We start from the raw sequence: 8,356 nt of genomic DNA, 5'->3' as shown, positions 1-8,356 counted from the left end.
AAAGAAGAAGGAAACAATTACTTCCCTCATTTCTCTGGATGATTTACTGCCTTTTTATGATGCCATTCTTATCAGACATACAACATCCCTAACTTGCTGGTACTGTGAGACTTGATTCTCATCTACGTTACATTGCTCTGTCATTTTAAAGGAGCTATAATGTGAAAATAAATTACAGTATGGACTACATGAGAATCACATGCTTATTAGCCAAAAACATGGGGTATCCTTTCACAACAATTTTATGGGGCAACAAAGAGAACATCGATCTACATATAAACCTTTTTGGATTACATTCCTTGATGTGCATCTTTGTGGTTTTGTCATTTCCTGTTGAACATAACTGTCACTGACATTCACTGACATCCATGGAAACTAGTAACTATGAATTTCCCGAGGCAACTTTTTTTTTAAAGCCTGCGTGTTGAAAGCTGGTATCACACTCCCACTCCTTTCTCCTTCATGTAAAGTACTTGAGCGCTAACTTCTGAGAACAGACTTTCTGAAGTTTGTCCCTCCAGTAGTGCAATATGTACCATCACATGTCCACCTATATTGGTATTAGAAATAGTATGTATGTACCTGTCTAGTTATTGCAAAAGCAAGGATTCTCTATTTATATCATGTTATTTTTCCAGGTATTGTTCTGAGTCTGGGTTTCATACACTGTTTCATAAAGTATTTATAAAACCTATACATTTTAATACTTTATAACATTATTTTAGAAATAATTTTCTAAATTGTTTCATAAGCTGGCTGGATGCAAAGAACCTAGGTTTGAAAATTGATATTGACTTTAGGGCATACTACAGTTTATCTGATTGTAGAAAATCTTTCTTCACACTACAGGTGATAATGACTTTCTTCCCTTTTGAAAAGTCTTGATCAGCTACCAATCATGCTATCTTTTGTCTGTTTTTTGTTTGTCTGCTACCCCCGGGAATTTCTCTCTTCTGCAGTTTCACAGCTCTCGTCACTGTTTTTAATCATCCCTGTTCCTACTACATCTTTAGACCAGATGAAGAATGCTTTGCATTTGAAATCTATCCCAATCACGAAGGTGGGCCAATAAAAGATATCACCCATAAAAATCCTTGCCTCTTGCACAATTCTTGGACCATCACAGGTGCAACATTACTCTAACATTAACACTTTCCATGTTTAAGACATTTATAGCTTTACTGTAGAAATAAAAGATTTAATGTAAATATTTTGTATGGAAAGTATTTATTAGGATCCTGGTCTTCACTGGGCTATATCGCTGTAGCGACTGTGATGCCGCCACTACTGTGTAGTACCAGTAATGCACAGTCATTTAGTACTTTCTTTAGTACTAAATGTACTAAATGGCTGTGCAGTGCCAACTGGAGTACCAACTGCACAGCCAAGGGCACATGTAGACGTGCCCACTGAGTACAACAGTCCAAAAATTAAGGTATGTGGTGATAATTTCAATGTATCTGTCTGATTCTTGAAATCATAAGTCTAAAATGAAGCATTTTTCATCCTTTAAAAATATATCTTCTAAGGAAAGTCTCACATATCCTCTCCCCTTCCAAAAGCATGGTAGAGGGAGGTGGATATAATTTTATGTTGTGCCTAGAGCTAAATAAAACTTTAATCTGGCTCTGGTTAAAATATGATCTAGCTATGTATAGATGTATCATACAGTTTGAAATAACTACTCCCTTAGCTCCATATTATCACAAAGCGCTTACAACAACTGTCTATCAAGTGAAGCACATGAAAAGCCAGGGTCTTGTTAGACATTTCCTAGTGTGAACATCTCACAACACATAAAGTAGGTAGCTAAGATTACCAGGATGTCTTTAGTTTTATCCTTTGCTTTATAAGACTGTCATGCATTGCAATGTATTCTCAGTAACAGCCCTCATAACTGAATGATATCTTTTCAGAGAGAAAGAATGAAAACGGCAGACTGATATTAGGGGCAGTTAATGCATATACACATCATTTAAAAGCTTGATATTTCTCCAAAATATTAATGTATTAACTTGGAGTTAAAGGGATTCTTCTTCATCTTCATCATCTTCTTTTTCTTCTTCATCTCTACAACACCATGTGGAATAGAAGAAGTAGTAACATATAAGCTTATCTTTTCATAGTAGTTCTGTTCATGGATGATAGCAAGGCCACAAGAGGAGAAATACCATGTTATTTTTATCCCAGTTCTGGCTTTTCAGTGGTATTAGAAATACATAAAATACAAATTTCAGTACAAACATTACTAGACAGCCTAATACGCTTCAAACAATATTCCATTTTCTGTCCACCAACTTCCAACCTCCTTTATTTTTAAAAATTGCTTCCTGCAGTAGAGTAATTGGTTGTACTACAAACTATGCAGGCTAGCGCAGATATAACACCTCTATAATCCAAAAGTTTGTTCCAAAACTTCACTGCAAAGAAGTACTTCTCCAGTGGGTAGGCATTGCTAATCTAGTGTAAAGCTTGCCCCAGACCAACCTTTTTTTCCTTTTGACACATATTGGAGAAGGACCTGCAGAAGAGGACCTGGGAGTTATAGTAGATCAGCATGACTTAGATATGAGTCAGCGACATGCTGTTGTTGCAGGAAAAGGTCTAATAACATTCTGGGTCTTATTAACAGAACTACTGCTTTGAAAGTCAAAGGAAGTGATTATTCCACTGCATTCAGTACTGATGATGCCTTACCTGGAGTATTGTGTCCAGTTTTGGTAATGCACTTCAAGAAAAGCTTAGAAATTATAAAGAGTCCAGCAAGGACCAACAAAAATTATTAGAGGTCTAGAAAACATGACTTACAATAAATGGCTGGAACAACTGGGATTATTTAGCATGGACAAGTGGGGCTTAATAGCAATCCCAGTTACCTGAAAAGTGATTATGAAAGGGATGGTGATAGATTATTCTCCCTGGCTAGCGGGGTCAGGACAAGAAATAATGGTCTTAAATTGCGATACAAGAAATTTAGGTCTTAGATAGAAGACCTATTAGGAATATGCTATTAGGAAGAATTTACTCCCTATAAAGTAGTTAAGCATAAGAACAAATTACCTAGAAAAGCTGTGGATTCCCCATCCTTGGGAAGTTTTTAAGAACAGGTTATGCAAACATTTGACTGGGATGGTTTAAACAGGAATGGTGTTGCCTTGAGCAGGAGATTGGACTACATGACCTCCTGTGGTCAATTCTATTTTTCTATGAGTCTATTATACAATTTTTTGTCCTCTCTGAACTACCAGTGGGTACATCTTCATGTGCAAATAATCTGGGAGCATTTTACTCTAAAGTAAATTAAATGAATAAGAATCTCCCAGCGCTAGCCCCACAACCACAGAGCCAGCACTGGGAGAAAAGAATCTCCCAGCACTGGCCCCACAATGACAGAGCTGGTGCTGGGAAATAAGGCTCTCCCACTGCCAGCCCTATGACTACAGAGCTGGAGCTGGGAGAGAATAATCCCCCAGCCCGGACCCTGAGACCATGGAGCTGGCACTTGGAGAAAAGACTGTCCCAACCTGGGCCCCATGATAAGGATTTTCCAGCCCAGGCCCTGCCACCGTGGAGCTCTGCTGGGACATAAGGATCTTCCAGACCTGGCCATATGATCACAATTGAGGAGCTGGGACGGGGCTCCCTACTGCTGGGGCAGGGGGACATGGCCCCACCTGAGCCCACCCCGGCAGCAGGCAACTCCCAGGGGAAAGGGAGCGATCTCTTGCCCCATGCTGCTCGGCAGACTGGGAGCAAATGTGCTCCCAGTCAGGTTTCTACACATGCACTACTACACAGTAAGTAATCGAGAGTAAATTTGCTATTTGTCTTTACAGATAGGAAATTTCCTTGAGATTAGAGCCAATTACTGTGCAGTAAACACCTGTATATGCAGACAGTGATGCTTACTGCATAGTAATTAGCTCTAATCTCAAGTAAAGCATCTCATTTAGACACACCCAGTGAGTTGTAAATAACATTCACATCAAGTTTTGGCGTATAACACAAATACAAAAACCTAAGAGAGAACCAATGCTAAAGAAAGTAAGGGAAGGGAATAATGAAAGAAGGCAAACAAGATGACAAATATAACAGAATACGTCCTCAGGCAACTAGGAATAGAATACAGAAACCATTATCTCTATTCCGTAGTCTAAATAGAGCCCAAGTCAATAGTGCCCTCATGTTGTTAGAAAAGTAGATCAAATGATTAATTCTGAATAATGCCCTATAGAAAATGAAGTCTTTTTTCTGTTCCTTGATTATTGGTGAAGAGACCATAGTTTCAACTAAGGTAATGATTTTAAACTATTCCCCAGACAGCTTGGATGAACAATTTAATACCTATGGGCTACTTGAAACTGGTTTGCTTTTATGATACATTCCTCATCTACTGACTATTCCCCAAAACAGATATTTTCAAAATATTCTGTGGGAAGGTACTAAATTTAAGTGGAATTTTAGCATGTAAACCACCAGATTTCTTTGGAAATTCTAGCTTGAAAATACCCGGCATTTTGATCCTTGATTAGATTACCGACACAGGAGAATAAACACCAGAACAATGAAAAGTAAATAATAAATACTCTTGTTCATACACAGGTACCCTGCTGCACAGAGATACTTGTAGTTCTATGAAAGAAGTCACCCCCATTTATGTAACCCAAACACTGTTTTCAGAAATACTAGGCCGTGGCCAAATCAAACAGCAGATAAGATTTCAAATGGCTGTTTGTAAAAAGTTTTATAGCAATCAACCAGCTCTCATTATAACTATTTAACAACCAAAATAGATTCCATGCAGACCTGTGTAAAATGAGTTGGCAAGCCATTTCAGTACATTTGTGGGTAGTCAAAGCAAAGAACAAGTGTATATGAAGTCTAAACTGTTTTTTTACCTTTCTAGATATTTTCTCATGGTTGAAGCAATTCATAGGACACTGTGTGAAGTTAGTGCTGTGCCTGATTTTTGGGTAGCTGACCTGCAATCTGGCACACTTCAGAAGTACTACATTAAAATAATAATAATAATTAAATAAAGACCCTATTCAGTCATTCTTACATAAAGTATTATCTTATCCCTGTAGTTGCAATACAGTATCATCTCATAAATCCGGATATCAAAAATCTGGAATTATCAAAAAATGGCACTTTCTCTTACCCTCCCAGACATAGAGGGGGAAGGCTGCATGCAGCAGCTGCCACCACCATGCACCGCCCCTTCACATATGGCCGCTGCTCCAGGACCAGCTGCTGCCTCCCCTGCTCTGCAACTGGCCAGTCCTGAGCACGCTGGATTTATGAGGTTCTGATGTAGTAAATTACTAGTCCATTTGAGCAAAAATGCCAGAAGCTGGAGTTAGAACCCAGACTAAGTTGATTTTTTAAACATAGTTGTCATACCAGAGCCCTCCCCACCCCCCACCCCCTAAATCCCTGACCTTTCACCTGAAAAAGGACACTTAGCATATCTCCCAACTATACAGCTGGTCCAATGAAACATATCACAAAAAATACCCTTAACTCTCAATCCCTGAAATAGACAAGAGATGCTCCTTTAAGGAAGAAGAGCTAATTTCAGTCTAGTCATTATTCAAGTAACTCACCCATTCATTTTTGATGAGGAAGGATATCCTCTTATAAGAGTTTTGAATCTCTGTGAGCATTTTCCTGAACACAAATATAAAATATGGCAGGCTGAGCAGAGAATAACCCATGCTTCTAATTCTTATTGTGTGGCATTTTTTTATAACCCCTTGGTAATGAGTTTTTCCTTTTTAACTTTTTCTTTGATTTGTCATGCTCGGTGTAACTAAAGATGTTAATTAATTCTGGCTTGATCACATACTCACACACACTGTCTCTAAATTTAAGGCAGCTACAATTAGATTGTAATATCAATGCTGACAATAAACCTTTGGCATTTCTTTGATGTAAGGTAATTAAGGGATGGAGAGAACCTGTGGTGGAAAGTTCAATTGACTCTGAACAGGAGGACACCTTCTGTTTTCAAATTAAATCTCTTGAAAGACCTAATTTAAAAATATATATTTCAACATACACATAAGAATATGAGAAAATAGATTTAATAGGAGTAGATGGGGAAACTTGAACTATATACAGTCTGTACTATTGTTGTTGAAATGTTTCTAATCCAAACAATCATGGAAGTGCATATTAAATCAAGCCTGTTTTGATGGAAAGTCCGTTTTCATGTGAAAGAATAAAAGAGAAAGAGTTTAATTGTGAATTATCACCACCATAGTTTGAAGTGATATTTCTGCCGAACAGTTCATAGAAATAAACAACAAAGCCTATAAGCCTGTAATGTAATTGCAATTCTTTAAATGCCGCACTTGGAAAATCCAGAATATTATCTGCTCTTGGTAGAGTCTTTTGCCACTAATAACAATTCCATTCAAATTTCATTTTCTGTAATGCAAACAGAAGAAAGATTCCCATTTTGGCATCTGTATAGTGTTTGCAGGTGGTACCCATAGCACTTTTGCTCATTCAGTGATTTCATCAGCCAGCATTTGGTCAGCATGTTCATTAATAATTTTCCTCAGGCACACTCAGGGTCCATCCATATTTTTTGTCAAAGAGACACTAAATTCTTGGTTGACATATTTTAACATTGAAAATATTTTGAAGCTCTTGAATCTATGGAAGTCTATTGGTACTGAATATCAAAAGCAGACTTCATTACCAATTTATTTTTTACTAACCTTCCAGAGAGTTTTATTTTCTTTAAGTGTTTTGAGGAGGTGGATGGAGAGTTGTTATTTGACTTGCTGTTTGACTATCTGCAGAACTAGGTGTGCAATAATGCTAAGATATTCTTGATGTCATAAATCATCTTTGAAAGAGAAATAACCTCTTTGATATTCCAGTCAGTCACTCTTTTTATCCCATATTAATTACTGTAGGCCAAATGTCTGTTTATTTTATTACAAGTTTGGAATGAAATATATCTACCCTGCTAAAAGTCTTTAGAATTGTATAAGTTACCTGCATTTACTCAATGTCACCATTTTGAGAACTGCTCTACATGTTTGTATTTCAGTATTTATACCAGTGCTTTCAGAATTTCATTCAATCCATCTAAATATTTACCTGAATTTACCTTAGTTTCATTGTAGTGCAGGGGATTCTCCTTACACTTTGTTCTGATATCATTTTGTAAGACAGCACTTATTAAATTAAAGAAAATTGTTCTGGATGAACGAGCTGGCTATTTATTTTGGCTACAACACTCCTTCAGCAACAGAGTCCAGAAAAAATTCCACTTCTTCATTCCAGGTATTACCTTCCAGGTTCTTCTTTCCTGTTTCTTCCATATATACCTCGCAACCCCTTCCACTTACTCTTTCCCTTGTTTACATATGGTTTCCAGCCCTTTTATGGTAGCTGATCAGCCCACGCACACATGGCAGCTGTGTAGCAGTGAAGAGTGGCCCCCACAGCTCTCTCCAGGGGGCAGGGCCAGGGGCAGAAGGGGCACAGACCATATGTTTGGGGACTTGGGGGCATTTGCCCCCCCCCCAAGATTTCTGTGCCCAGAGCAGGTGTGGGGCTGCAACCAGGATGGACCACCTCCAGACAGGAGGTGTCTCTGCAGCTATGGCCACCTGGCAGCAGTAGGGGATACAACTTGTGCCACTGCCACTTCTGCACCGTGCCATGATGGCTCAGTGCTTCCTTTAGCACCTGCTCCCAGCTGCTGAGCCATAGAGGCAGCTCCTGCCTGGAGCTGGTCTGGCCTAGCTGCATCTCTGGGCCTCAACGTGGGTGCAGAAATCTCAGGGGGCTCATGCCCCCCCACCACATCACAACTCTCCCCTGCTTTCCCCACATACCCACTCCCTTCTTCACAGTCAGGGACCTGGAGCAGGGGGAAGCAGGTCAGGGGTGAGGGGCACCAGCAGGGCCAGGGTCAGAAGTGAGGTGTGCTGGCAGACCTGGGGGACTGTGGGTCAGAAGCAAGGGGCACCAGCAGGGCTTGGGGGCTGTGGGTCCAGAGTGAGGGACACTGGCAGGGCTGGAAGGCTATGGGTCAAGAGTGAGGGGCAACAGCATGGGCAGGGGCAAGGCACAGGCATATCAGGGCTTCTCAGCACCACAAAGCAGGTGGGGGAGAGACACAGTTGCAGTTGGACACACATCCTGGTGAGCAAAGGAAGCAGGGGGAGCTCTGCTTTTCCATAATAAAAAACCCAAAATCAAATGCCAAAATGTATAGGTATTCAGAATTTATTTTGTTATAGTGACTGACGCATTGGTAGGCTTCCAAATTGTTTTAAAATTGTAAATATAACAATCAAACATCGTGTTCAAGTGATACCTATAAATATAC

The sequence above is a fragment of the Gavialis gangeticus genome, unplaced genomic scaffold (assembly GCF_001723915.1).
Source record: "Gavialis gangeticus isolate Ggan-Ray unplaced genomic scaffold, GavGan_comp1, whole genome shotgun sequence".
Lineage (NCBI taxonomy): Eukaryota > Metazoa > Chordata > Crocodylia > Gavialidae > Gavialis > Gavialis gangeticus.
This window is presented reverse-complemented; position numbering follows the sequence as displayed.